The sequence below is a fragment of the Miscanthus floridulus genome, chromosome 8, assembly GCF_019320115.1.
Source record: "Miscanthus floridulus cultivar M001 chromosome 8, ASM1932011v1, whole genome shotgun sequence".
Classification (NCBI taxonomy): Eukaryota; Viridiplantae; Streptophyta; class Magnoliopsida; order Poales; family Poaceae; genus Miscanthus; species Miscanthus floridulus.
In genome coordinates, this window is record NC_089587.1 from 52,783,578 (window position 1) to 52,789,844 (window position 6,267).

At 50.9% G+C, this 6,267-nt stretch overlaps 2 pseudogenes; both read left to right on the forward strand.

Annotated features, from left to right (window-relative positions):
* Positions 1 to 1,893: 1,893 nt before the first annotated feature.
* Positions 1,894 to 2,876, forward strand: LOC136472047 (galactinol synthase 2-like; annotated as a pseudogene).
* Positions 2,877 to 3,284: 408 nt separating this feature from the next.
* Positions 3,285 to 5,682, forward strand: LOC136469068 (uncharacterized; annotated as a pseudogene).
* Positions 5,683 to 6,267: the final 585 nt, after the last annotated feature.

A 6,267-nucleotide genomic window follows, 5' to 3' on the forward strand; every position in this document is an offset into this window, starting at 1 on the left:
GCGCGGCGAGCTTCGACCGGTGCGGCGCGGCCCGCGTGGGGGGCGCGCGGGAGGTGTCCGTGTCCGGTGCCGCGCCGCAGGATCACCCTCGACCGCTGCAGCGAGGAACAGCTCTGGGGCAGGGGCGCGCCGACGTCGAGAGCTTGGGCAGGGTACGCCTGGTGCGGTGCAAGGCCGCGCGCGCCCACTGGTGCGGCACCGTCGAGGTCGAGCTGTGCACGGCCGTTGATGTCACCCCTGCAACGCCGGCCGTGTTCAATTTGGCGTTCTGAGATGCTGTTGGCCTGAACGGAGAATGGTTCAAGGTCATATGCAATGATTACGTCAATCTGCAGCATTGAGGGCTCGAGGCGACGAGCTGGGAGGCGGCGACGCAGGGAGCACCGAGATTTCGCGGCGGACGGAGAAGTGTTCGTGGCATTGGATTAGGGAGTTTGAGAACGGAACTGGTGGTTCCACCTAAGCACCGTAACAAACCTCATTGAATAATTGTATAACAATATTATCCGTCCATCACTTTTGAGTTTTAAATATCACTACTAGCTGATTATTCGTAGTTTCGTACGTTGCAACAGGAAGAATAGAAAACTATAAGAGAGGTTTGATAGCAAGTCAAAACCAAACTGTGATAATTCAATTTGCACACGTATATTGTGTCGTGTCGTGCCGTGTCGTGATAATAACAATACAATTGATGTGGCTAATGCCGTCATATTTTATCATTGTTATTGATCCCATTGCCAGAGCATCTCACAAAATTCGCCATGGGCAACTGGATCACAAGCGTACAAGGGAATTACCAGGAGCCTACACTGTGCCCATACGTAATCGGACTTGCTAGCGCCTGAACGTCATGATGGGCGGGGAATTCGGATGCCCGCGCCTACAGTCTGTTTCCCACACCACTTCGCACGCCCATATAGAGCCCGCACCACCCCGAACGTTTCTGGTGTGTTCTCGTGAAACGCATGGCCACTACTACATCTACAAGCAACCGTGGAGCTTATCCCCGCCTCTCGTGACATACTTTATAGAATGAGGCCACATGGTAGTGTTTGCTTTGGTTTGGCAACAACGGTTTCACTTTTCCTCCAGGTATACTCGTTCAAAACCTTCAATACCCACAGTCCACACGGTACTCTCACCATCCGATCCCGCGGCACCGCCACGACGCTAGACGTATTCCTTGGAGCTAACGTTCCTGGTGTTCTTGTGAGATGCATGGCCACTACTACACCTACAAGCAACCGTGGAGCTTATCCCCCGCCTTTGATGCCATATTTTATAAAGTGGGGCCACATGGTCAACTACCCATTTTGCTTCGGTTTGGCCACAACGGTTTTACGCTTCCTCCTGGTATAGTCGTCCAGAACCTTCCACATCCACAATCCACAGGATGCTCTTGGCGTTCGATCCTGCGGCACCACCATGGCGCTACATGTATGCCTTGGAGCGAACGTTCACGGTTCTTGTGAACACATGGCCACTGCTACACTTACAAGCCACCGTGGAGCTTTATCTCCCACATCTGATGCCATACTTTATAAAAGTGGGACCACATGATCAAGTACCTATTTTTTTGCTTTGGTTTAGCCACAGCAGTTTCACGCTTATTCCTGGTATACTCGTCCAAAATCTTCCATATCGTCCACGCGATGCTCTCACCGTCATCCCGGGGCACCGCCACGGCGCCACATGTATGCATGCCAGCTAACATTCCGAGACCTCCTGTTGCGTGTGTTGTCTATTTAAACCTCGTCGTCGGCAGTCGGGACCGACCACCAGCACACGCACCGTACCGTCGTGGATCAGGCAATCAGCCACGCAACTTATAACCCTCCAAATTCCCAAACAAAGCTCGTTCTTCGCAAGCTGCCGGCCCGTCCCGTCGATATGACGGACAAGAACGCTGCTGCGGCGGTGATGAAGCCGGCGACGAGGGCGTACGTGACGCTCCTGGCGAACGACGGCGCCGATGACGATAGCTTCAAGGGCGTGGTGGGGCTGGCAAAGGGCCTTCGCAACGCCGGCTCGGCCTACCCGCTGGTGGTGGCCGTGCTGCCCGACGTGGCCGGAGTCCCGCCGCCGCGTCCTCATGGATGAGCTGGGCTGCGTCGTCCGCGAGGTCCAGCCCGTGTACCCGCCCCACTACAACAAGCTCCGCGTCTGGGAGGTAATTATAACCAACCGATGAGCTGATGATCCACAAACTACTTTATTTATTCGAACTTTCGAAGTAGCCGAAATTGATCGATCCTGCGATGATATGTATGGTGTGTGTGCTCGATCGCTCAAGTTAATGTCGTCGTCGTGGCCGCCGGCCGGCTTCGTGCAGTTCGTGGAGTACGATCAGATGATATACCTGGACGCGGGCTTTCAGGGGTCGTTGGAGAACATCCACGAGAAGTTCGAGCCGAACCACGGCCCGCCGCCGGCGCCCTACGTCGACGCCGACATGTTCGTGTACAAACCCAGCATGGCCACCGCCAGGCTCCTTCTCCACATGATCGCCGTCATGATGAGGCCGCGCACCACCATCGCCGATCACGTCATGGTGTGGCCGCGCATCAGCATCGCCGATCACGTCATGATGAGGCCGCGCACCACCATCGGCGATCATCAGCAGGCAGCGGACAGGTGAGAGTAGATCGCCGTCGTTGAAGCGATTTATCGGCAATCAGCCGGCGTGTGTCTCTGAATCTGTCAGGACTTTCCACCCCACCTGATGTTTATTGCTGATTGAGCATCTGATTTCTTGCAGCAGCAGCCGACAATTCAGTAACAGCCTCACAACAGACAAGCAAGTGATGAAGGTATTCTTCGTGGCGGCCGTTGCTGTTGTCACCATCTGTCTTCACTATTACTAAATCTCTGTGATGGATCACTGGCGCCTGACGACTGACATCAAAAGGCCACCGCGTGTTTCGTTGGAAGTCCGCTGTCTTGCTCCCTTTAATTTGTTTTGCCCCCTGATCATGAGCACTAGAAATCGCTTTGTTCTTTTTACTTAGAGTCACAGAGGGATGAGTAATCGGTGCCGTGTACATCATTTTCAGAGTACTAGGGGGCGTTTGGTAGGGCTTCCGGGACAGCTTCAGGAGCTGTTTTACGGCTCCTCCAACCAAACGCCCATTCACCGAACAGCTTCGCTTGAGAAGTTTCGGAAAACCCGGTAACTGGAGCTGTTTTGCTTGGACGACGAAGCTGAAATATCTAGCATTGCCCAGCTTCGCCTTCACTCGCGTGAGCCCTCGCGCAGACGTTGTCCGTTTTGCCCTGGAGGCATGGGCGCGGGCGAGACCGGCGGCGTGATTTGAGTCGACGGCGGCGCTGAGGTGCGAGACGGAGGGGCACGCGACGCGGGGGAGGGAGTTGGCGTGGGGGAGGGCGCCGAAAGTCACTTGTTTTGACATTGCTTAACGTCTCCCTTGCACTGGATTAGTACGTGGGGGTCTGACAAAAATGGGTACAAGAGGGAACTTTCATCTGGCGTGAAGAAACAATCCATTCCTAAGAGAGACGTATAGCAAAGGGTTGCCCAAGCAAATATAATATATATCATACAATTTATTATGTGGTCACTTGAAGGACATACGAATTTAGATATTTATCGGTCGCATGATGCATTTCAATTCGTCTTGGAGCCGGACTTGATATCATAGTTGTCGTGTGCTTCTCTAACTAGTATAATCATGGGAGGTTTAGATATTTGTGCAATAATGAACACGTCAAGTTCTGATTTGTCATGAAATCAGACTCCGTATCGTGTTTGGGCATGCTGCTCTCTAACTCGTATAAGCACGAGAAAGAGGAAATGCCATGGAAACGTTAATATTATAGCTGGTTCAAAAGAATTTTCTCCTTTTTATTTCGCAAAGGACCTTTTGGATAAGCTGGATGACAGAGGATCTGGGTTTAGGTTTTTCTGATCAAATCACCGTCATTTCAGTCCTAAAAATTATGCTTATTATACAACTTCCTCTGTACTAAATTATAAATCGTTCTAAGATTTTTAAATATATAGTAAAAACTATGTATCTTACATAGCATATATTTTAGATACATAGCCAAACCTATGGGTCTATAAAAGCTAAAACAACTTATAATTTGAAATGGAGGAGCACATCTCAGCTTTTGGAGAATATCAATAATGTCAGGACATTCTAGAAACAGAAAATGGTTTTCACTTAACTGCTAGTACTTTCCTCAAAAACTTTACCGCTAGTATGTATGGTACATCCAGCAAGTACCACCGCATTGCAAACTAATTTGTACAGCTCATATATACCGTACCTGAGTTAAAAAAAAGCTTGTTATTGTTTAAAACTCAATTTTAAATTATAAATCATTTTAATTTTTCTTTACCATTTAGAACGGAGAGAGTACGGGTCTATCAATTTCCGTCAGATTTTGAATATGGTTGCAGCTTAGCCTTAGGATCACCGACCGAAGGTTCTGTGGGTTAGACCATATAGACCAAACATGTAGTTGACCGAGACTTTGTCGGCGCAAGGAAAAAGAATCAGAGATAAATGGGGCCCACAGAATATGAGATAATGCTTCAACCAAACGCAATCATGCAACAACCCCTTCTTCACTGCTCCATTTTCTTTTCTACATATTATCTTTGAACATCTTCCTGAAATGACGAATCGAACGGGCAGACGTTGGCCCCCCTGCTTCAAGTTCCTAAAGGACCTTGCACCTATATATGAATAAGTGAAATTTTACAGCGCAAAATAATGAGAGCCCCTGTTTCGTTAGATCTGATGATTTAAAAATAGGAGGAACCAAATAGAAAGACCTTAAGTTTTGGGGCGGAAAAAAAATATGTGGATCCAAAATTAGGTTTTAATTAAATTTAGAGGGTATAACAGTATTTTAACGTCTCAGAAGCTGCATCTCAGTGTCGTCTCAGGAGCTGCCTCTCATCTCTTATCCAAATGTTCTCCCCCAACTCCCTCTCGACGCGCCGGAGGCACGGCGACCCCTTGCACTCGTCGTGGGCGGGCGCTCCTTGGACGCGTTGACTCGATAGCAGGGCCTGTAGCTCCCTCCCTCTCCTAGCATGGTCGGCGCGGTCGGTTCACGCTCTGCATCGACGCGGCCGCCAAGGACGTCGGCGCGGCGAGCTTCGACCGGTGCGGCGAGGCCCGCGTGGAGGGCGCGCGGGAGGTGTCCGTGTCCGGTGCCGCGCCGCAGGATCACCCTCGACCGCTGCAGCGAGGCGCGCCTCTGGGGCAGGGGCGCGCTCCGCGCCGCGTGGTGCCGGCGCGCCGACGTCGAGAGCTTGGGCGGGGTACGCCGGGTGCGGTGCAAGGCCGCGCGCGCCCACTGGTGCGGCACCGTCGAGGTCGAGCTGTGCAGGGCCGTTGATGTCACCCCTGCAACGCCGTCACCGCGGAGCACTGCCGCGTCGTCAACGCCGCAGCCGTGATCAATTTGCCGTTCTGAGATGCTGTTGGCCAGAACGGAGAATGGTTGCAGGTCATATGCAACGATTACGTCAATCTGCTGCATTGAGGGCTTGAGGCGACGAGCTGGGAGGCGGCGATGCATTGAGGTCATATGCAACGATTACGTCAATCTGCTGCATTGGCCAAAACTATAAGAGAGGTTTGATAGTAAGTCAAAACCAAACTGTGATAATTCAATTTGCACACGTATATTGTGTCGTGTCGTGTCGTGATAATAACAATACAATTGATGTGGCTAATGCCGTCATATTTTATCATTGTTATTGATCCCATTGCCAGAGCATCTCACAAAATTCGTCATGGGCAACTGGATCACAAGCGTACAAGGGAAATACCAGGAGCCTACATTGTACCCATACATAATCGGGCTTGCTAGCATCCGGACGTCATGATGGGCGGGGCATCCGGATGCCCGCGCCTGCAATCTATTTCCCACACCGCTTCGCACGCCCATACAGGGCCTGCGCCACCCCGAACGTCACCAGCATCGAGAAGAGGGGGAGGGGGCAGCGGATGGCGGATGCCTAGCCGCACCGGGAGGAGGAGGAGACACCAAGGTGAGGTAGCAGAAAGCGAGAAGGGAGATGCAATACCTGATCTACTTTTGAAACATCTAGATGCAACACTTGCAAACATACGTTTGAAGGCAGATGAAACACTTAAAATATGCATCTGAAACACTTGCAAAAACACCTGAAAAACAGTTGAAAACCATTGTAAAACATACGTAACATGCAGATAAAACACTTGCAACATATGCGTGAAACATATGCAATATCCAAATAAATTA